Source organism: Triticum dicoccoides, chromosome 3A, assembly GCF_002162155.2.
Source record: "Triticum dicoccoides isolate Atlit2015 ecotype Zavitan chromosome 3A, WEW_v2.0, whole genome shotgun sequence".
NCBI classification, from domain to species: domain Eukaryota; kingdom Viridiplantae; phylum Streptophyta; class Magnoliopsida; order Poales; family Poaceae; genus Triticum; species Triticum dicoccoides.
In genome coordinates, this window is record NC_041384.1 from 680,764,866 (window position 1) to 680,790,283 (window position 25,418).

Sequence of the window (25,418 nt, forward strand, 5' to 3'; positions counted from 1 at the left end):
ACACCGTCAAGGGGGTTTTGTGATTTGACGGCTCATTGGGCATTACTGCGGCGCTTTGATCGGGTAGTCTACCGTGCAGTTGGGCACTCTACTACGGAGTAATTTAGTGCATGGCTGGTGGACCTGATGCTGGCTATCCCACACGTCAGTGAAAGTGAGTAGCAAGGTTTCCCGACGACCTTCGAGGAGGATCCGCACGGTAGAGCGTGTCCACTATTTTTCTGAAGAAAAAAGATTACATCAAGCGTTTCCACTCTTACGACGGAGGAGTGCGAAACACGGCAGCCACTTGAACATACACGGTGCTCCTACTACTAGGCATGTGCAGTGGTTCATACGTCAGTACTACATAATCTTGCCGCTAGTGTAGTAAGATATGACGATAACAAATGATGTTGTGCGTATGTCAACTATGTGAACAATAATGTAACATAGTACCGCTTTTTTGACTGTCTGGCCGAGAATGAACGGTGAGATCTATGTTAACATAACTAGGTCTACATCGCATGGAGATTATGGTGCTACAGTACTCCACGAAACATGAACCATATGAGGCATGAATTAGTGTTAGGCAGGGTGTATGAAGGGTACACGAGATGGGAGCAAAAGTTCCCTTCTCGACCCACTTTTGGGTGTTTGGCAGAGTGCATGAAGGGTGCATGAGTCCACACTAGTAGGTTAACACAAATACATGAAGAAGGAACAACTATATTGAGATGAGAATGCAACCAAACACACCCACACGCTTTGTGCTACAGTGACGGATCTGCATCGTCTGAGTTTGATCCAACGGTCATGTCGCACCGAGACATGGACATGCCCATGCAGAGGACGCCTAAACACCACCGAAGTCCCTCTGCTTCTCAAGGCACATGATGTTGGTGTCCACCCCCATCATCGCACGGAGACAGCTCAGCTCCTTAGAGATATAGGTGAAGAAGGAGACTAGGTCAGGAAGCAGCAGCTCGTTGAAGTTGATGGGGTGGTCGAACGGGTTTAGCTCGACGGCCATCATGGTCGCGCTGGCACGACGGTAGGCATCGTGCAACCAAAACACGTGTGTGGCAACTTGGTCCACCAAGTGGCTGAGGCGATCCTAGACATAGTCACAATCGGCCCGCTCGCGCTCTAGCCGGCTCCCCTGACGGCCTATCGCATCTCCCGCTTTCTGCAGCAACGCCGCCGACGCCTCGAGCATCTTTGTGGTGGACGCCTACTGCTTTTGAAGCTCCGTGAACTCCCGCACATAACGGAGGAGCATGGCACTCCTCTCCTCCTTGAGCTCATGGAACTCCACATCCTTCACCCTGAGCTCTGCATCCTTGGCCTGGAGCTCATGTGTCAGGCGCCTCACCTCAGACTTCGTGATCTGCTGCGCCGCCATGGCACCAAGTAGAAGCAATGGGGAGAGGAAGCAAAGGGGCGAAATGGCTGGAAGGCAATGCAATCTACGGGAAGGCGGAGGGAGCCAGCCGAGGAGCAGGGAATCTTTTGGTTTTCACCATGGGAAAACACCAGTCAACGACTTCTCAGATCAGGGAGCAGTGGGTTTTACAGGCGGAGTCATCTTGACTAATTGCTGCCGCGCCTGCTCCCGTCCATTAAAAAAATAAAAATCCTACCGCACCTCTCCCGTCAATCAAACAATTAAAAATCATGCCACACCCAAACACCACATCAACGCCTCGGTGGGTATTTAAATTTACTTGCCGGCAAGGAGATAAAAAAGAGGTGAAAAAACAAATGTGGCGGCGGCCTCGCTAATCGGTCGCACTAGCCCAACTAGCTAGCCACTGTGCTTCACTGATGTACTCGGCAGGAAAGGTGGTATTTCGTGATTTGACGACTCATTTACTTGCTTTGGCGGTATGACCGAGGAGGACCCAGAAAACACGTGGTAGGGCGTACCATGTCTCGGCAAGGAAGAATATATGCATGCACCACCCGGGAGGACCCCGAAACCGCGCGATAGGGTGTGCCATGTCTCGGCACGAAGGAAAAATGTGCTTGTAAAAATATACTGTATCAGACGTAGTACCTATGGTTCGACCTCGGGACCCAGCCAGTCGGTCGAAAACACCTCACTAGCCACACAGCTACATCATGCTAACATGGCACAGAGGATAGGTGTGGTTAGCTCCGTCTCGACCAGCCACAACATCTCTTGTTCTAGGCGATTCTTCTATTTTCCAAGCTTTTTTAGTTATAATAACACCATGGCAAGCTAGCGCCGCTCTTCATGTGTGCCCGTGCGTCTAAAGGTTAGACGATGTAGAGGAGAGAGAGATCGCAGACTTGGGACCCACCAGTAAGTGAGTCAACGGTCATGCACGTGTTGACGAGGCACTCCCTCTACTCTACTCAATGTAATATTGTATAAAATCAAGTTATGGGACAAAGGCAACAACTGTTGTTGTTTCACGCTATCGACTTACGCTTTGTAGTCCAGGTTGCCAGTTCGAATCTTGTCTTTCAGATTTGTTGGTTTAAGGTCCAAATTTGATCAATGACAAGTGGGACCCCCGTGTGTTGTTTCGATATTTCAGTGTAGGATGGTTTTTTTGAACAAACACTTTGCGCAGTTAGACAAGTAAAGGCACGAGTTACACGTATTTTTCAAGTTTACGAACAAAAATGATAGCGGCATAGAATATCACATCCACCCTGCAGCTTAGATGCTATGGTGATATGAGTTTTTACATTGTTGGAACTGAGATCCAATGGCTTGGGAGTAGTCTTTGTAATTATGCGCAATTTCCAAACTCTCCAAGGTTTTTTTGCAAATAAAACATTCAGGCCTCGTGTGTGCCGCTGCATCTTGGATCCAACGGCTCCCCGTTGCTCATATTAGGTGCTCCTCGTAGCTTAATTAGCCGCTATGGTGATACGAGCATCTAGGTCATATGATCTGTGATCAGATGCCACATGTGTAGTACTTGTACTTTCTGCGCAATTCCCAAACTCTCTCAGGCGTATATTGCAAAAACATTCAAACCTCCTACTGTGAGCCGTTAGATCTCCGTGAACTCGTATCACCATAGAATATATGGTGCGGAAGCACCTCATATTATCCCATCAGGTGCTCTCGCAGCTTGGATGCTACGGTGATACGAGCTTCGAGGTCATTTGATCTGAGATCCAATGGCATCTGAACAGTCTTTGTGCTTCTAAGCAGTGGCCGAACTCTTTGGGGGTTTTCTGCAAAAAAACATTCGAACCACCGAGGAGTTGCTGGGTCACAAATTCAAAGGCTCCGAAGAGGTTGTATCACCAAAGCATCTAAGGTGTGGTAGCACATGATATTCTTACATACATGAGAATATGGCGTCCTCCTTCATCTTAGATGCTGAAAGGATCGATATGGTTGACTAGAGGGGGGTGAATAGGCAACTACCAATTTTTACTTTTCTTTACCAAATTAAACTTTGCATCAAAGTAGGTTGTCTAGATGTGCAACTAGGTGAGCAACCTATATGATGCAATAACAACAAGCATACAAGCAAGCAAGAGAAGTAACACTAAAGAGCTTGCACAAGTAAAGGTAAGAGATAACCAAGAGTGGATCCGGTGAAGACGAGGATGTGTTACCGAAGTTCCTTCCTTTTGAGGGGAAGTACGTCTCTGTTATAGCGGTGTGGAGGCACAATGCTCCCCAAGAAGCCACTAGGGCCACCGTATTCTCCTCACGCCCTCACACAATGCGAGATGTCATGATTCCACTATTGATGCCCTTGAAGGCGGCAACCGAACCTTTACAAACAAGGTTGGGGCAATCTCCACAACTTAATCGGAGGCTCCCAACAAAACCACGAAGCTTCACCACAATGGACTATGGCTCCATGGTGACCTCAACCGTCTAGGGTGCTCAAACACCCAAGAGTAACAAGATCCGCTAGGGATGAGTGGGGAAATCGAAAATCCCTTGGTGGAAGTGTAGATCGGGGCCTTCTCAACCACTCCCGAGCAAATCAACAAGTTTGACTGGCTAGAGAGATAGATCGGGCGAAAGTGGAGCTTGGAGCATTTAATGGATCTTGAGCAATAAATGGAGCTTGAGGAGGAAGAGATAGGTTAAAGGGAAGAAGGGGACCCATTTTTATAGTGGGGGCAACAATCCAACCATTGCCCCTCACCAACCAGCCCCGCACAGGGCGGTACTACCGCTAAGAGGGGGCGGTACTACCGCTAGGTCAGCGGTACTGCCGCACCAGCTAGCGGCACTACTGCGTAGAGGAGACTAGTAGGGAATAGGACCCACCACGGTACTACCGGGGTGCTAGGGCGTTACTACCGCTCCTGAAACAGTACTACCGCCTCTACAACCGCAACTAGTGCCGCAAAACCCGACACGAGAAAAAGACCCCTCGAGTCGAGGCGGTAGGAGCCAGACAGCCCAGCGGTACTACGGCAGCGGGGTCATGGGCGGTACTACCGCTGTGGAGCGGAACTGCCGCTTGTGACCCTTCGGCCGTACTACCGCTGGTAGTGCGGTACTACCGCTGGGACACTGAAGAGAGAGAGAATCTCTCCAAAGAGGCTGAGGACGAGGCGGTGGTGCCAGGCACCCCAGCGGTACTACTGCTGTGGAGTCACGGGCGGTACTACCGCTATGGAGTGGTACTACCGCTTGTGGCTCCTCAGCGGTACTACGGCTGGGTTGCGTGGTACTACCGCTGGGACCCAGACAGGACAAAGAAAAGCGGAGAGATCTCTTCAATGGAATGGACAAGCTCGGAGGGTGAGAAGCTGATGTGTACGTGTTGATTCCACCCATGCAATACCCCAGCGGACCCCCTCTTGATAGTACGGTGCCCTCTATGCAACTAGTCCACCAAGAGAGAAACGAAAGAGCTACACCGTCTTGAAAGACACTCCGAAGGGAAGAAAACGTCTCGTGCCAGGGGTGAATCTGTGAACTATTCAAAGCACATGATTAGTCCGCAAACATGTTGTCATCAATCACCAAAACTACCTTGAGAGAGATATGCCGTAACAATCTCCCCCTTTTTGGTGGATTGATGACAACTAGGGATTTGCGCAAGGAAAAGAAATAAATGTAAGAAAACTAAGAACTACGAAATATAGACGGTCTCCCCCAGAATGTGTGCACCTAGTTAGAGGAGCATTCGGAAAGCAAGACACACACATACGGATCAACACTCCCCCTATATTTTATAGTCCAACAATTCTAAGCACAAGATATATGAGAGAAGAGTATAAAACAGGACAAGCATGCAACTCATAATAAACTACAGTACTAAATAGACATAAGTAATAAGGTAGCGATAGGGAGCATATGTCTCACACCATATGTCTAGAACTTAGGTCTCACAGGCACCAAACCAAACCAAACAAAGAGACCGAGATAACAGAAAACACAAGACGACACACACACTCAAAACACGGCAACAAGAACCAACACAAATCCCTACACAGTCTCCCCCTTTGGCAGCGAGACACCAAAAAGGGCAAAGAGTGACGCTACGACTCCAGGTGATGGGAAGATGAGGATCTCGAACATCACATCTCAGCGTGATCGTCTGCATCTCCATCGTGGGTCGAAAACTGCTCGGCATCGGAGTCGGTCCAAGGGCAATGCTGATGAATCCATTCCTCCTCTTCAGTGATCTGACCCTCAGAACCACTGGCAACTGTCGCTCCAATCTGACGCATGAGCTCCTTGTGGCGTATCCTGGCATGCTTCTCCGCCACATGAGTCATGTACTGACCATGAGACTCCATGCAGAAGAGCTTCTTCATCTTGCGTTTAAGCTTATGTGCCCATGACGGTTCTGTACTAGAGGGCCCAAAGTCCTCCTCGTGATCATCAGTGGCAGACCCACCCTCGGTCCCCATGGCAGCAGCTGCAGCAGACAGACCCCCTGTTTGAGGCGCTGGGGTGACCCAATTGTCCTTCTTCCTCAGACACTTGATCTCATGAGAAACCAAGTCTCCAGTTTCTAGCAACACTCTGGGATACATATGTGCCCATGCCCTCTCAATGAGCCTCATGATGAATGGACCATATATCGGGCACTTGCGCTCAGACATGGTAGAGAGAAGTTCAGACCACATGACATGAGAAATATCCAGGCTCTCTCTCCAGTGTTTGCTTCCTTCTCATGCTGACAGAACAGAAGCATGTCCACGAGATAAGAGTGGACCATATCCAGATTCCCGATGCGAGGAAAGAGAGTCTCACGGAAGATACGATGAAGAATGTCCAGATACAAAGACAACTCATAGGTTTTCTTCTCAGTCACTGGGTGAACTTTCACAGTGCAGTAGGGCCAAAGGGCTTGCTTGTGGGTGGACGTATCATTGCGGTGAGGGCGGAAACTGACTGGAGTCTCAAGCCCGTGATCCACCACATCAAGTAACTCCATGAAAGCCTTCCACTTGACAGAAAGCAGCTTGCCATTGGTCATCCATGTCAGAGTTCTGTCGACATATGTCCCAAGATGAATGGTGTCAAAGAATTGGGCCACCAAATCTGCATCGAAATCCTTGTTGAATTGCATGATCCTGAGAATGTTCAGCTGAGTGCACATCTGAAGGGCTTCGCCAAAGTACTCCGGGTCCTTCTCCATAGCATCAGTGTTAATGGAGCGAACATCAACAAAGAGATTCTTCTTGGCCTTGATCACATCAAAATAGATGGCAAACTGAAATCGGTTCCAGAACGGGCGGTTGACCAAAGTGGGTTCTTGGTCCACCTCATAGGGATTGCGGCGACGCTTTTCCCAAAACTCCTTGTTGGTCATCTCAGTCATAGTCTTCCCCTTTGGCTTGTTAGCGGATCTCTTCGATTGCTGAGGAGGTGGAGGAACACTTGCGGATGCACTTGCTGGAGGCGGTTGGGTGCTCGAGGAACCACCGGCTGGCTCAGAGGTGCGGTAGCGTTTTGATGTTGCACGCCCGGGGTTGATACGGCGAGCTTGATGCTCAGAATGGTCATCACCTGGAGCCAAACACAAGAACACGCAAAACAACCAGAAAGAACGAGCATAAGCCAACAAACACAAAAAAAGGATCAAGGTAAGGCAGGAATATGAAGGAATTTGGCATGCAGCGGTAGTACCGTGACATGCTCGCGGTAGTACCGCCCAAGCGGTAGTACCGCCGCAAAGAGAGCGGCAGTACCGCTCGAGGTCAAGCGGTAGTACCGCTCCAACGAGAGCGGTAGTACTGCTCGAGGCAGAGAAATAGCAGTTTCCTACAGCACGAGGCAAAGAAACAGCGGTTTCCTACTACCGTGGTCAGATCCGGCACTACCGGCCTGCCAAATTCAAAAATATTCCTACCAAACTCTAATTGAGATAGTCTAGTTGCCTTATCCAACCAACTCAAGCCTAGATTTAGCCAAAAATCTAGAGATTCTACCACCATTGCCCCTAAGAAACAAGATCTGAAAATGAGACAAAAGGAGACAAGGAACGGGGGCAATACCGGCATCCATGGCAAGAGAACGGGGTGGGGATCGACTCCACCAAAGGAAATGGAGAGGGATGCCCCATAGATGGAGATCCGCCGGAGCCCTATCGCGGTGAGTTGAGGCTGGAGAGAGGAAGAGGAAAGAGGGGGCGAAGCGAATGGGTATGGGGGAGAAGAAACCTCCCCCTACCCCGATATAACCCCCTGGTCCCGTCCCTCGGCGGTAGTACCATGCTGGGGGCGGTACTACCGCTTATGAGCGGTAGTACCGCGCACCACCAGTGGTAGTACCGCCCAGCATGCTGCGGCAACCAAACAACATGGCTTTTGCTCGAAGAAAAGACAAGAACGGCAAGAAAAGAGAGCACACCAGCACACGGCCAAGACACACCTCTTCAAAAGAGGGCGGTGGCCGAGGCCACCTACGTTTGAGTCAAGAGGTATGGCGCCGCAAAGATTTTAACCTTGGGCCCATGACCAAAACTCGTCTTTGAAACACAAGTACCATCAACAATGGCTAAAGTGAAAGACTTGATCAATTTATGCATAATGGGGGGAGGGAGAGTTCATTGAGAGAACAACACTCCCCCTATGTCCGTGCCTATACCTAAACTAGACAGCAAATTGAGCATGGTGGGGTGTGCAAGGTTTCAAGCCACATTGCTCGAATCAATGATATTTAGCTCATGCCTTAACTCGCAAAATCTTGCTTCATCCAAGGGCTTCGTGAAAATATCTGCAAGGTTGTCATGAGTGTTGACATAGTTGAGCTCGATCTCTCCTCGCCTAATGTGATCCCAGATGAAGTGATATCGAATCTCAATATGCTTTGTCTTGAAGTGTTGCACCGGTTTGAGAGAGATCTTAATGGCACTTTAATTGTCACACCAAAGAGGCACTTTGTCACAAGTGACACCATAATCCTTTAAAGTTTGCCTCATCCATAGGAGTTGTGCACAACAACTACCGGCGGCAACATACTCTGCCTCAGTGGACGAGAGAGACACACAAGTTTGCTTTTTGGAAGACCAACTTACCAAAGAGCAACCAAGGAATTGGCACCCTCCGGAAGTGGACTTCCTATCCACTTTGTCTCCTGCCCAATCGGAATCCGAGTACCCTACAAGCTTGAAGTTTGATCCTCTTGGGTACCATAAGCCAAAGTTTGGGGTATGAGCCAAATATCGAAAGATTCGTTTGACCGCCACATAGTGACTTTCCTTAGGTGCGGCTTGAAACCGTGCACAAATTCCCACACTCAACATGATGTCCGGTCTAGATGCACAAAGGTAAAGCAAGGATCCAATCATGGAACGATATACCTTTTGATCCACCACTTTACATTGGGATCTAAGTCAAGTTGGCACTTAGTGGGCATTGGAGTGGAAGCCGGCTTGACGTCACTTAGCTTGAATCTCCTGAGCATGTCTTGAGTGTATTTGGATTGATTGATGAAGGTTCCTTCTCTTCTTTGCTTCACTTCAAACCCTAGAAAGAACTTCAACTCTCCCATGGAGGACATCTCGAACTTTGAGGTCATGAGAGCGGCAAATTCCTCATTGAAAGATTTGTTAGGAGAACCAAAGATAATATCATCAACGTATAATTGGCACACAAACAACTCCCCTTTGACCTTCTTAGTAAAAAGAGTGGGGTTGATTAGCCCAACTTCAAAACCACGGTCTTGTAACAACTCGGTAAGGTGGTCATACCACGCACGTGGGGCTTGTCTAAGGCCATAGAGTGCCTTATCAAGTTGATACACATGATCAGGAAAGTAGGGATCCTCAAACCCGGGGGGTTGCTTGACGTAAACCAACTCATTAATAGGACCATTAAGAAAAGCACTCTTCACATCCATTTGTTGTAACTTAAAGTTATGATGATAAGCATATGCAATCAACATGTGAATAGATTCAAGACGAGCAACGGGAGCAAAGGTTTCACCGTAGTCGATACCCTCGGCATGGGAGTAGCCTTGTGCTACCAAACGAGCCTTGTTGCGAATGATAATCCCATGGGCATCTTGCTTGTTCTTAAATATCCACTTGGTTCCTATGACATTGTGATTCCCGGTCGGTCTTGGCACCAATCTCCACACTTTGTTGCGCTCGAAGTTGTTGAGTTCTTCATGCATGGCATTGAGCCAATCCGGATCTTCTAGCGCTTCATAGACCTTGTGGGGTTCCACACAAGAGACAAACGCGTGATGCTCACAATAATTTGCTAATTGTCTACGAGTGCTTACCCCCTTTCTTAAGCTTCCAAGCACATTCGTCATGAGATGATCCTTGGTGGAGAGCTTGGAAGCAACCTTGGCGGCACGGCGCTCTAATTCCTCCTCGGGGGTGAGATGAGGATTGGTCACTTGATCATCTTGAGCGTAGTCTTGGGCTTGTTCTTGTTCTTGAACTTGCTCGGAGGAGAGAACTTGACCTTGGGCATCACTTGATGTGTCAACACTGTCTTGAGTGTGATCTTGCCCTTGGTCATGTTCTTGAGGATGAGGGCCTTCATGTTGTTCTTCGGAAGCGTGTGGGCCTTGGGTTGGTGATGGCTCCACTTGAGTGGAGCTTTGTCCTTCTCCTTCGGCCACAAGGGGTTCCTCAATGGGTAGGATAAAGCCAACACCCATTCTTCTTATGGCTTGGGGAGGAATTTCATCACCTACATCACAAGTGCCACTTTGCTCCACTTGGGAGCCGTTATTCTCATCAAACTCCACGTTACACGTCTCCTCAATAAGTCCCATGGATTTATTGAGGACAAGGTAAGCATGAGAGTTTTGTAGCATAACCAACAAATATGCCCTCATAAGCTCTAGCCTCAAATTTAGACAACCGAACACCTTTCTTGAGAATGAAACACTTACACCCGAATACCCGGAAGTACTTGAGATTGGGCTTGTTACCGGTGAGTATCTCATATGGAGTCTTGTTCAAGCCCTTGCGAAGGTAGAGCCGATTGGATGCATGACACGCGGTGTTGATGGCTTCGGCCCAAAAGTTGTACGAAGACTTGAACTCTGCCATCATGGTCCTTCTCGCATCCATGAACGTCCGGTTCTTCCTCTCCGCAACACCGTTTTGTTGAGGGGTGTATGGTGTGGAATATTGATGCTTGATTCCCTCATCACTAAGAAATTCATCCAAGGTGTAGTTCTTGAACTTGGTGCCGTTGTCACTTCTTATTGTCAAGATCTTTGCATTGTGTTGACATTGTGCTTCATTTGCAAAGTCAATGACGGTTTGTTGGGTCTCGCTCTTCCTCTTGAAGAAATACACCTACGTGTACCTTGAGTAGTCATCCACAATCACCAAGCAATACTTCCTACCTCCTAGACTATCGAAGGATGGAGGACCAAAGAGATCCATGTGAAGGAGCTCCAAAGGCCTCTTCAAATAAATGATAGTCGTGGGAGGGTGAGCCTTCTCATGTAGCTTTCCTTCGATACAGGCACTGTAAGCACGATCTTTAGCAAAACTAGCATTCGTTAGTCCACGGACATGGTCCCCCTTGAGGAGACTTTGCAAAGATCTCATATTGACATGGGCTAAACGGTGATGCCAAAGCCATCCCACATCAACTTTAGCCATTAGGCACATCGCGATCTTAGTGGGTCGCTCCAAAAATTTAATCACGTATAGACCGTTCTCGACATGCCAACAAAAGCTACTTTAAGAGTCTTGCTCCACAAGAGGGCCACGGTATCGATATCAAAAAAAGTGGCAAAGCCCATGATTGCAAGTTGACAAACCGAAAGTAAATTGTATGCAAGGGACTCAACAAGCATGACCTTCTCGATCGTGAGATCATGAGAGATGACCACCTTGCCAAGTCCCAATACCTTAGAAGATGAGGCGTCAGCCCACTCGACATTGGTGGGCATAGATGGAACCTTGTGCACGTCCACCACCAAGTCCTTGATTCCGGTCATATGATTTGTAGCTCCGCTATCGAGCAACCATGATCCACCACCGGAAGCAAACACCTACAAGAGATCAATGCTTGGTTTTAGGTACCCATTTTGTAATGGGTCCTTTGATGTTAGTAACAAGGGTCTTTGGAACCCAAATAGACCATTCAATGTACTCATGAAGAGAACCAACAAATTTGGCATAAACATGCCCATCACTAGCACGGCATAACACATAAGAAGGGTTAAAATCGCCGGCTTTGTTGGGAGGGGTGGCATTGCCCTTCTTGACATTGCCGCCCTTTGCAGTGTTCTTTTTCTTCTCCTCGGAGGCACTCTCTCCCTCCTTCACAAAGGTTTGCATGAGAGGAGGAGGTCTTTTGGTCTTGTCATTCTTCTTCTTGTTCTTGGAGTCGGGCACGTACCCAACCCTTCCTTGGCCACAACTCCCCTTTGGTTGATCAAGAGATCATTGAGGTTCTTCTTGCCTTGTATGAAAGTCGCAAGACCTCTCTCAAGTTGCTCCTTCAATTTAGCATTTTCCTCAACAAGATGTATATGCTCACAACACGGGTTAGTAGCATTTGCATTGTCAATTAAAACCATATGAGGAAAAGTCGCTTTCTCCTTAGTTAGCTTCACTTGGAGTTGATCATGAGACTCCTTGAGACTAGTGTGAATACCCTTCAAGGCCTTGTGGGCCTTGTCAAGTATATCAAACTCCTCTTTGAGTCTAGCAAGATCAACCCCAAGTTTGGCCTTCTCGGAATTTAGCACACGAGAAACAATGAGGACATGATCATAATATTTCTTTAACTTAGCATGATCAACGTTGTGTGACTCCTCAAGAGCCAAACGAAGACCACGCTCTTCCTCAAGAGCATTGGAAAGATCCGAAATCTCATCGGCATAGTCACGACTATGCCCTTCCATCTTAGTGATGGTGTTTTCGTGAGCCTCGATCATGTCATTGGCTTCACCAAGTTGTTCCAAGAGAGCAACAAAGTGCTTCTTGGATTTTCCCTTGAGTTTGCCCATAAAGGCCTCAAACTCATTAGCCTCCACATTATCTTCATCAAGTTCATTAATGCTATCCGCCGGAGAAGGATGATTAATGATGGTAGTTTTGATGTTGGAGGTTACCTTGTTGGTGGCTTTAGCCATGAGGCACTTAGCGGTGATGCTCTCATTGGGTGAGTCGAAGAGAGATACCCGTGGAGTCGTCGCAATGGCAACGGAGTCCATGGCAACCGACTCATCACTTCCATCATCATCGTCATCCTCATTGTACTCTTCTTGTACCAACAATGCCTTGGGAGGAGTCTTCTTGGTGAAGTTGCTCTTGTTGGGGAACGACTTGGCCTTGTCCTTTCGGATGAGCTTGCCACCATTGTCTTTCCTCTTCTCATATGGGCATTCCGCAACAAAATTACTCACGTTGCCGCAATTGTAGCAAGTCCTTACACGTTGCTTGCTCTTCGTGCCACTTGAGTTGTTTTTGCTAAAGTTTGGCCTCGAGTTTTTCTTGCTCCAAAATTGCCTTGAAGCAAGTGCCATGTGTTCATGATATGCATACTTCGTATCTTCGGGGTTGCTCTCCTCTTCTTCCTCTTCTTCTTCTTCAACGGTGAGCTTGGCCTTCAATGCAAGGTTGGGCCTCTTTGCCCTTTGAGAATGAAGCACCGCATTGTCGTCGGTCTTGTCCAAAATGTCCATGGCCACAAACTCATCCAACACTTCGCTTGAGGTCAAAGTGTGGAAGTCCGGTCTTTGACGAATGACGGAGGACATGGCCTTGTGATAGGGCATCATTGCCTTAAGGAATTTTCGCTTGATCCAATTGTCATACATGTCCTTGCTCCCGTGATCTCGTAGTGAGACCGCGAGTTTGGTTACTCTCCGATAAAGCTCACGAGGTTCTTCATCTTCTTTCATTGCAAATTCATCGACCTCATCTTGTACCACTTCATAGTTGGAGCGTTGAATGCTTGCGCTTCCCCGGTAGAGAGAGACAACACAATGCCATGCATCTTTGGCCAAGGCGAAGGGACAAAGATGAGGTAGGTCTTCGGGTGGAATTGCATCTTGAATGATGAAGAGAGCATTCTCATTGAATTGATTGTCCGCGGCTTCTCGAGGAGTGAAGTTGCTTGGATCATGTGGATAGAAACCTTCTTCAATGATTCTCCAAAGGTTAGTGTTCACATGATTTAAATGACGTTTAAAGCGGTAAACCCAAGAATCAAAGTCCTCATTTTTCACAATCTTAGGGGGAGGACCGGCATGATTCAAATGAGTGGAAGGAACCGGTCCACCATAAACAAGTGGTGGTTCCACATGGGCAAAGATGCCGGTGCCATTCTTACCACTAGAAGAATGAGCCTTTTCACTACTAGCTTCCCCCTTGTCGGGGATAGCTGTGACGCCCCCGATTTGACCGTACACTAATCATGCACGCAAATGTGTACGATCAAGATCAAGGACTCAAGGGAAGATATCACAACACAACTCTACAAATAAAATAAGTCATACAAGCATCATATTACAAGCCAGGGGCCTCGAGGGCTCGAATACAAGAGCTCGATCATAGACAAGTCAGCGGAAGCAACAATATCTGAGTACAGACATAAGTTAAACAAGTTTGCCTTAAGAAGGCTAGCACAAACTGGGATACAGATCGAAAGAGGCGCAGGCCTCCTGCCTGGGATCCTCCTAACTACTCCTGGTCGTCGTCAGCGGGCAGCACGTAGTAGTAGGCACCTCCGGTGTAGTAGGAGTCATCGTCGACGGTGGCGTCTGGATCCTGGGCTCCAACATCTGGTTGCGACAACCAGGTAGAAGGGATAGGGGGAAAAGAGGGAGAAAGCAACCGTGAGTACTCGTCCAAAGTACTCGCAAGCAAGGAGCTACACTACATATGCATGGATAAATGTGTAAAGGGCCATATCGGTGGACTAAACTGCAGAAAGCCAGAATAAGAGGGGGATAGCTAATCCTGTCGCAGACTACGCTTCTGGCCACCTCCATCTTGCAGCATGTAGAAGAGAGTAGACTGAAGTCCTCCAGGTAGCATCGCATAGCATAACCCTAACCGATGATCCTCCCCTCATCGCCCTATGAGAGAGCGATCACCGGTTGTATCTGGCACTTGGAAGGGTGTGTTTTATTAAGTATCCGGTTCTAGTTGTCATAAGGTCAAGGTACAACTCCAGGTCGTCCTGTTACCGAAGATCATGGCTATTCGAATAGTTTAACTTCCCTCCCGGGGTGCACCACATAACCCAACACACTCGATCCCATTTGGCCGGACACACTTTTCTGGGTCATGCCCGGCCTCGGAAGGTCAACACGTCGCAGCCCTACCTAGGCACAACAAAGAGGCCAGCACGCCGGTCTAAATCCTATGGCGCAGGGGTCTGGGCCCATCGCCCTTTGCACACCTGCATGTTGCGAACGCGGCTGGAAGCAGAACTAGCCCCCTTAATACAAGAGCAGGCTTACGGTCCAATCCGGCGCGCGCCACTCAGTCGCTGACGTCACGAAGGCTTCGGCTGATACCACGACGTCGAGTGCCCATAACTGTCCTCGCATAGATGGTTAGCGCGTATAGGCCAGTGGCCAGACTCAGATCAAATACCAAGATCTCGTTAAACGTGTTATCTTGAGATAACCACGAACGCCGACCAGGGCCAGGCCCACCTCTCTCCTAGGTGGTCTCAACCTGCCCTGTCGCTTCGCCACAAAGATCCACTCGCGGGTACTCCTATGAGCTGACCCGTCTTTTAGTCATCACATGTATCATGTATAAAGTAAATAGTATATACCCGTGATCACCTCCCGAGTGATCACGACCCGATAGTATAGCATGGTAGACGGACAAGAATGTAGGGCCACTGATGATAAACTAGCATCCTATACTAAGCATTAGGATTGCAGGTAAAGGTAACAACAGTAGTAGCAAGGACAGGCTATGCATCAGGATAGGATTAATGGAAAGCAGTAACATGCTACACTACTCTAATGCAAGCAGTATAGAGAGTAGAGTAGGCAATATCTGGTGATCAAGGGGGGGGGGGGCTTGCCTGGTTGCTCTGGCAAGAGAGAGGGGTCGTCAACACCGTAGTCGTAATGGGTAGCAGTGGCATCGATCTCGGTGTCTAGCGAGAGAAGAGGGGGAAGAAACAATAAATATAATGCAAACAAATGCATGACGATGCATGACATGGCAAAGTGTGATGTTAGTTGTGCCCTAACGCGGTACAAGGTGTTACCGGTGAAGGGGGGAACATCCGGGAAATTATCCCCGGTGTTTCGCGTTTTCGGGCAGAGGAGCCTGAGGGGGAAAGTTGCGTGTTCGCTAGGCTAGGGATGCGTGTCAGCCGAACGGGTTGCGTAATCGGATTCGCCTCATCGTTCTGAGCAACTTTCATGTAGAAAGTATTTTCATGTGAGCTACGGTTTATTTTATATGATTTTCCAAAGTTTTATTGCATTTACTAAATTTATTAACAAATTGGTAATAATAGCAAAATGCTATATGCACCCAGCAGAGTGCACACAGCAGGGCCATCGGAGGTTGACAGTGGGTGCAGGGGTCCCTTTTGACTCAGTTAACAGTGCAGTCAACAGTCAACTGTTTGACTATTGACTGGTCAAAACTGTAGATGGGGCCTAGGTGTCATTCACACATATCTTGTAATTCCTTTTAAGTGGATATTTAGAGGGGGGTCCACCTTTCATTTGCACTAAACCTAACCACTGATTAGACTAACTAGTAGGAATACTAATTAGCTACCGGAGAGCTGGCCGGCCACCACACACACAGGATACACATGCACACACATAGTGCTAGTGATTAGTTCTATTTTCTGTTGAGAAAAGATAGCATTTTGTGATTTTCATAGGAATTAAGCCATGCATCAAAATGACATGGTCCAATGGAAACATTTGGACCATGTCAAGTGTACTATCTCCCCATAATTTTTTTAGTCCGATTAGTAGTTGTTTAGCCGCAGTTTAGGGGCTGTCAAAGGGGTTACTCGATGTATAAATTAAAAAGCTAGCAAGCATTAGCTACAGTACTAGCAAGTATGGACGAGACTTACCTGCTTCCCTCACGTGCGCCCATCCGTGCTCCCGCATACGTGGCTTGATTTGATTGGACCAAAATAAGGCCCGGCCCCACCCCCTTAAAATTAGGGGGGGAGATGATTATATTAGAAAGGAAAAAGGAAAAAGGACAGCCATAGGATGAGGTGGGAGCACGGATGGGAGCATGGAAAGGGAGCAGGCAAGCCGGATCCAGCAAGTATAGCAAGTAGCGGCTGGAGCAAGCGGGCGAGGCGTAGCAGTAGCCACAAGTAGAGCAGCGGTAGCACGCGGCCACGGTGACGCGCAGCATGGCGCGACAGCGTGCAGCAGCGGTGGATGTAGTGCGTGCCACGGAGCAGAGCAGGTGCGGTAGCGATGTCGTCGGGCAGCTGCGGCTGTTGTAGGCCGCAGCGCAGCATGCAGCTGCAGGCGGCAGGGCCACGCGTGGGCGTGGTGATGCGCGTGTGGCGGGTTATCGAGCGTCGTGCGGGGCAGCGTTGGAGCAGTAGCAGCGCTGGGCGGAGGCGAGCCGGGAGGCAGTGGTGAGGCCTCGTGAAGGCCAGCAGGCGGGCGCGGGTCTGCTCAGACGCCGGAGCTGCATAACACGGTCAGGGCGGAGGAGACGACCGACGAGCGTCGGCATTGCGGAGCAGCGGGGTGCGACGCGGGCGACTGCGGCATGGAGGCCTCGGGATCGAGCCTAGAGACTCCTCTGAGTCGAACTGGGGCATGCATGCGCCACCCTGGCGTCCGGGAGCACGACGACAGGCAACGGGTGCGAGCTAGGCTTCGGTGGCCGCGACATCGAAGAAAACTGCGGTGACAGCTTCGGGCGTGACGGGGGCCAACGCTAGAAGGGGCGAGGGAGCTAGCTAACAGAGGGAAAAGAGGTGGGGCACAAGGGGGCCTGGCGGAAGCTTAGTAGCAGCAGGGCAGCCGGAGTCGGAGGAGATCGCCGACGGGCAGAGGAAGAAGATGACGATGACGCGCTCGTCGTTGGGGATCCCAACTCAACCTAGTGGGCGTAGACGATGTAGCAGACGGTGCCAGTTCTTATGGCCAAGGTCCTAGGGCCCGGGGTTGATAGTGGGCGCATGAATCGATGACGGCCATGGTGACGGTGGTGCGGTCGTTGTGGATCTGGGAGAGAGATAGCGACCTGGGAGGAGGAGAGGGAAGAAAATATCTCTGGGAGGAAGGGGGGCTGACGAGGCCAAGGGGGCTCGTCCTTATCTAGGCGCTGCCACGGTGCGGGAACGGTGATCCGGTCGGGCGGCGACCACGGGGCGGGTGCTCGGTCGCCCGCATAGTGAAGACGATGCAGGAGGGGGAGCTGGGTCGCTGGGCCGGCTGGGGGAATAAGGCCCAGGGGCAGGGGACCGTGTCTCTTTTCCTCCTTTTCATCTCTTTAGGTTTTTCCTTTTTAAAACCTCTATTTATTTTACTTTAGCTAGCAAAATAGTTTTACCAAAATATAAAAGTGGCTCAACAAGTAGAGTTACAAAATAAGCCTCTGTCACAAAAAAAATTTGGCACTTAAGTAAAATAGTTTGTACTTTTTTATAATTGAAAAAGCATTTAAATTTTTTTGGACCATGTTTTTAAATAATTTAGGGGATTTAAACACTTTACAAAAATGTTGGCTCACCACCATAATTGGTTATGGAATATTTGGCACACTTTGAATATTTTAGTTTTCATGTTTGAAAACTTTAGGTTTGACTTCAATTTGAATTTGAAAACTGAACCAATTTGAATCTAAACGAGATCAGCAACAGTAACAGTGGTGATGTGGCATCATTAGCAGAGGATTACTATAGCTTAAATATCCGGGCGTTACAATTCTCCTCCACTACAAGAAATATCGTCCCGAGATTTAAGAGGTTGTGAAAGGGGGGAAGGTTTGGTAACGAATCTAGCGGGTCTTCTCATCATGGCTTGCTCTTGTCGAAGAGGTTGACCCCTTACAATGATATCTTCATTTATTTGCTTCAGGTCATCATGGTGAAGTCGTCCTTTTCTTCGGGAACTCCAACGTACTTACGAATAGGTAAGGGCCAGCTCGGTTACGACAGAATGCTTATGAGGGAAACAATCTGGGGCTAACCCATGAATCAGCATAAGATACGAAGGTACAATAAGAAGTTTCAAGCGGATAGGCAATCATTTGTTGCCTGAAACAGAGTGTGAAAGGGGTTCAGAGCAATGGGCATAGGTATTGCATCTCATGCCAGAATAGATCACTAGACAGGTGGTCCGTGAATTACATACGAAGTCAAGCGCAATGAACAACCTTGGGAACAGGTGGTGTACAGGTGAGTCAGGTTTTGATCCTGTGGAACTGTTGGGGAACGTAGTAATTTCAAAAAAAATCCTGCCCACACGCAAGATCATGGTGATGCATAGCAATGAGAGGGGAGAGTGTGATATACGTACCCTTGTAGACCGACAGCGGAAGCGTTAGCACAACGCGGTTGATGTAGTCGTACGTCTTCACGGCCCGACCGATCAAGCACCGAAACTACGGCACCTCCGAGTTCTAGCACACGTTCAGCTCGATGACGATCCCCGGACTCCGATCCAGCAAAGTGTCGGGGAAGAGTTCCGTCAGCATGACGGCGTGGTGACGATCTTGATGTACTACCGTCGCAGGGCTTCGCCTAAGCACCGCTACAATATTATCGAGGACTATGGTGGAAGGGGGCACCGCACACGGTTAGGAATATGATCACCTGGATCAACTTGTGTGTCTAGGGGTGCCACCTACCCCCGTATATAAAGGATCAAGGGGGGGTGCGACCGTCCAGGAGGTTGGCGCGCCAGGAGGAGTCCTACTCCCACCGGGAGTAGGATTCCCCCCCTTTCCTAGTTGGAATAGGATTCGGGAGGGGGGAAAGAGGAGAGAGAGAAGGAAGGGGGGCGCCGCCCCCCTCTCCTTGTCCTATTCGGACTAGGGGGGAGGGGCGTGCGTCCCAGTCCTGGCCACCTCTCCTCTCTTCCACTAAAGCCCACTAAGGCCCATATACCTCTCGGGGGGTTCCGGTAACCTCCCGGTACTCCGGTAAAATCCCGATTTCACCCGAAACACTTCCGATATCGAAATATAGGCTTCCAATATATCAATCTTTATGTCTCGACCATTTCAAGACTCCTCGTCATGTCCGTGATCACATCCGGGACTCCGAATAAACTTCGGTACATCAAAATGCATAAACTCATAATATAAATGTCATCGAAACCTTAAGCGTGCGGACCTTACGGGTTCGAGAACAATGTAGACATGACCGAGACACGTCTCCGGTCAATAAACAATAGCGGAACCTGGATGCTCATATTGGCTCCTACATATTCTACGAAGATATTTTATCGGTCAGACCGCATAACAACATACGTTGTTCCCTTTGTCATCGGTATGTTACTTGCCCGAGATTCGATCGTCGGTATCTCAATACCTAGTTCAATCTCGTTACCGGCAAGTCTCTTTACTCGTTTCATAATACATCATCTCGCAACTAACTCATTAGTTGCAATGCTTGCAAGGCTTATGTGATGTGCAGTACCGAGAGGGCCCAGAGATACCTCTCCGACAATCAGAGTGACAAATCCTAATCTCGAAATACGCCAACCCAACATGTACCTTTGGATACACCTGTAGAGCTCCTTTATAATCACCCAGTTACGTTGTGACATTTGGTAGCACACAAAGTGTTCCTCCAGCAAACGGGAGTTGCATAATCTCATAGTCATAGGAACATGTATAAGTCATGAAGAAAGCAATAGCAACATACTAAACGATCGAGTGCTAAGCTAATGGAATGGGTCAAGTCAATCACATCATTCTTCTAATGATGTGATCCCGTTAATCAAATAACAACTCTTTTGTTCATGGTCAGGAAACATAACCATCTTCGATTAACGAGCTAGTCAAGTAGAGGCATACTAGCGACACTCTGTTTGTCTATGTATTCACACATGTATTATGTTTCCGGTTAATACAATTCTAGCATGAATAATAAACATTTATCATGATATAAGGAAATAAATAATAACTTTATTATTGCCTCTAGGGCATATTTCCTTCAGTCTTCCACTTGCACTAGAGTCAATAATCTAGTTCACATCGCCATGTGATTCAACACTAATAGTTCACATCACCATGTGATTAACACCCATAGTTCACATCGTCATGTGACCTATACCCAAAGGGTTTACTAGAGTCAATAATCTAGTTCACATCGTTTATGTGATTAACACCCAAAGAGTACTAAGGTGTGATCATGTTTTGCTTGTGAGATAATATTAGTCAACGGGTCTGTCACATACAGATCCGTAAGTATTTTGCGAATTCTATGTCTACAATGCTCTGCACGGAGCTACTCTATCTAATTGCTCCCACTTTCAATATGTATCTAGATCGAGACTTAGAGTCATCCAGATCTGTGTCAAAACTTGCATCGACGTAACTTTTTACGATGAACCTTTTGTCACCTCCATAATTGAGAAATATTTCCTTATTCCACTAAGGATAATTTTGACCGCTGTCCAGTAATCTACTCTTAGATCACTATTGTACTCCCTTGCTTAACACAGTTTAGGGTATACAATAGATCTGGTACACAGCATGGCATACTTTATAGAACCTATGGCTGAGGCATAGGGAATGACTTTAATTCTCTTTCTATCTTCTGCCGTGGTCGGGCTTTGAGTCTTACTCAATTTCACACCTTGTAACACAGCCAAGAACTCTTTCCTTGACTGTTCCATTTTTGAACTACTTCAAAATATTGTCAAGGTATGTACTCATTGAAAAAACTTATCAAGCGTCTTGATCTATCTCTATAGATCTTGATGCATAATATGTAAGCAGCTTTACCGAGGTCTTTCTTTGAAAAACTTCTTTCAAAACACTCCTTTATACTTTGCAGAATAATTCTACATTATTTCTGATCAACAATATGTCATTCACATATATTTATCAGAAATGTTGTAGTGCTCCCACTCACTTTCTTGTAAATACAGGCTTCACCGCAAGTCTGTATAAAACTATATGCTTTGATCATACTATCAAAGCGTTTATTCCAACTCCGAGAGGCTTGCACCAGTCCATAAATGGATCGCTGGAGCTTGCACACTTTGTTAGCTCCTTTTGGATCGACAAAACCTTCCAGCTGCATCATATACAACTCTTCTTCCAGAAATCCATTCAGGAATGCAGTTTTGACATCCATTTGCCGGATTTCATAAAATGCGGCAATTGCTAACATGATTCGTACAGACTTAAGCATAGATACGAGTGAGAAACTCTCATCGTAGTCAACACCTTGAACTTGTCGAAAACCTTTTTGCGACAATTCTAGCTTTGTAGATAGTAACACTACTATCAGCGTCCGTCTTCCTCTTGAAGATCCATTTAATCTCAATGGCTCGCCGATCATTGGCCAAGTCAATCAAAGTCCATACTTTGTTCTCATACATGGATCTCATCTCAGATTTCATGGCCTCAAACTATTTCGCGGAATCTGGGCTCATCATCGCTTCCTCATAGTTCGCAAGTTCGCCATGGTCTAGTAACATGACTTCCAGAACAGGATTACCGTACCACTCTGGTGCGGATCTCACTCTGGTTTACCTACGAGATTCGGTAGTAACTTGATCTGAAGTTACATGATCATCATCATTAGCTTCCTCACTAATTGGTGTAGTAGTCACAGGAACAGATTTCTGTGATGAACTACTTTCCAATAAGGGAGAAGGTACAATTACCTTATCAAGGTCTACTTTCCTCCCACTCACTTCTTTCAAGAGAAACTCCTTCTCTAGAAAGGATCCATTCTTAGCAATGAATGTCTTGCCTTCGGATCTGTGATAGAAGGTGTACCCAACAGTCTCCTTTGGGTATCCTATGAAGACATATTTCTCCGATTTGGGTTTGAGCTTATCAGGATGAAATTTTTTCATATAAGCATCACAATCCCAAACTTTAAGAAACGACAACTTTGGTTTTTTGCCAAACCACAGTTCAGATTGTGTCGTCTCAACGGACTTAGATGGTGCCCTTTTTAACGTGAATGCGGCTGTCTCTAATGCATAACCCCAAAACTATAGTGGTAAATCGGTAAGAAACATCATAGATTGCACTATATCCAATAAAGTACGGTTATGACGTTCGGACACACCATTATGCTGTGGTGTTCCAGGTGGCATGAATTTGTGAAACTATTCCATATTGTTTTAATTGAAGACCAAACTCGTAACTCAAATATTCGTCTCTGCGATCAGATCGTGGAAACCTTATCTTCTTGTCACGATGATTTTCCACTTCACTCTGAAATTCTTTGAACTGTTCAAATGTTTCAGACTTATGTTTCAACAAGTAGATATACCCATATCTACTTAAATCATCTGTGAAGGTCAGAAAATAACGATACCCGCCGCGAGCCTCAACACTCATCGGATCGCATACATCAGTATGTATTATTTCCAATAAGTCAGTTGCTCGCTCCATTGTTCCGGAGAACGGCGTTTTAGTCATCTTGCCCATGAGGCATGGTTCGCAAGCATCAAGTGATTCATAATCAAGTGATTCGAAAAACCCATTAGCATGGAGTTTCTTCATGCGCTTTACACCAATATGACCTAAACGGCAGTGCCACAAATAAGTTGCACTATCATTATTAACTTTGCATCTTTTGGTTTCATATGAATATGTGTATCACTACGATCGAGATCCAACGAACCATTTTCATTGGGTGTGTAACCATATAAGGTTTTATTCATGTAAACAGAGCAACAATTTATTCTCTTACTTAAATGAATAACCGTATTGCAATAAACATGATCAAATCATATTTATGCTCAACGCAAACACCAAATAACACTTATTTAGGTTCAACACTAATCCCGAAAGTATAGGGAGTGTGCGATGATGATCATATCAATCTTGGAACTACTTCAAACACACATCGTCACCTTACCCTTAACTAGTCTCTGTTCATTCTGCAACTCCCATTAAAGTTACTAATCTTAGCAACTGAACTAGTACCAAATACTGAGGGGTTGCTATGAACACTAGTAAAGTACACATCAATAACATGTATATCAAATATACCTTTGTTTACTTTGCCATCCTTTCTTATCCACCAAATACTTGGGTAGTTCCGCTTCTAGTGACTAGTCCCTTTGTAGTAGAAGCACTTAGTCTCAGGCTTGGGACCAGACTTGAGCTTCTTCACTTGAGCAGCAACTCGCTTGCCGTTCTTCTTGAAGTTCCCCTTCTTCCCTTTGCCCTTTTCTTGAAACTAGTGGTCTCGTCAACCATCAACACTTGATGTTTTTCTTGATTTCTACCTTCGTTAATTTCAGCATTACGAAGAGCTTGGGAATCGTTTACGTTATCCCTTGCATATCATAGTTCATCACGAAGTTCTACTAACTTGGTGATGGTGACTAGAGAATTCTGTCAATCACTATTTTATCTAGAAGATTAACTCCCACTTGATTCAAGCGATTGTAGTACCCAGACAATCTGACCACATGCTCACTAGTTGAGCAATTCTCCTCCATCTTTTAGCTATAGAACTTGTTGGAGACTTCATATCTCTCAACTCGGGTATTTGCTTGAAATATTAACTTCAACTCCTGGAACATCTCATATGGTCCATGACGTTCAAAACGTCTTTGAAGTCCCGATTCTAAGCCGTTAAGCATGGTGCACTAAACTATCAAGTAGTCATCATATTGAGCTAGCCAAACGTTCATAACGTCTGCATCTGCTCCTGCAATAGGTCTGTCACTTAGCGGTGCATCAAGGACATAATTCTTCTGTGCAGCAATGAGGATAAACCTCAGATCACAGATCCAATCCGCATCATTGCTACTAATATCTTTCAACACAATTTTCTCTAGGAACATATCAAAATAAACATATGAAAGCAACAACGCGAGCTATTGATCTACAACATAATTTGCAAAATACTACCAGGACTAAGTTCATAATAAATTTAAGTTCAATTAATCATATTACTTAAGAACTCCCACTTAGATAGACATCCCTCTAATCCTCTAAGTGATCACGTGATCCAAATCAACTAAACCATGTCCGATCATCACGTGAGATGGAGTAGTTTCATTGGTGAACATCACTATGTTGATCATATCTACTATATGATTCACGCTCGACCTTTCGGTCTCCGTGTTCCGAGGCCATATCTGTATATGCTTGGCTTGTCAAGTATAACCTGAGTATTCCGCGTGTGCAACTGTTTTGCACCCGTTGTATTTGAACATAGAGCCTATCACACCCGATCATCACGTGGTGTCTCAGCACGAAGAACTTTCGCAACGGTGCATACTCAGGAAGAACACTTCTTGATAATTAGTGAGAGATCATCTTAAAATGCTACTGTCAAACAAAGATAAGTGATATGATATGATATGGCCATCATCATCTTGCACTTGTGATCTCCATCTCCGAAGTACCGTCATGATCACCATCGTCACCGGCGCGACACCTTGATCTCCATCGTAGCATCGTTGTCGTCTCGCCAATCTTATGCTTCCACGATTATCGCTACCGCTTAGTGATAAAGTAAAGCATTACAACGCGATTGCATTGCATACAATAAAGCGACAGCCATATGGCTCCTGCCAGTTGCCGATAACTCGGTTACAAAACATGATCATCTCATACAATAAAATTTAGCATCATGTCTTGACCATATCACATCACAACATGCCCTGCAGAAACAAGTTAGACGTCCTCTACTTTGTTGTTGCAAGTTTTACGTGGCTTCTACGGGCTTAAGCAAGAACCAATCTTACCTACGCATCAAAACCACAATGATAGTTTGTCAAGTTGGTGCTGTTTTAACCTTCGCAAGGACCGGGCGTAGCCACACTCGGTTCAACTAAAGTTGGAGAAACTGTCACCCGCTAGCCACCTTTGTGCAAAGCACGTCGGGAGAACCGGTCTCGCGTA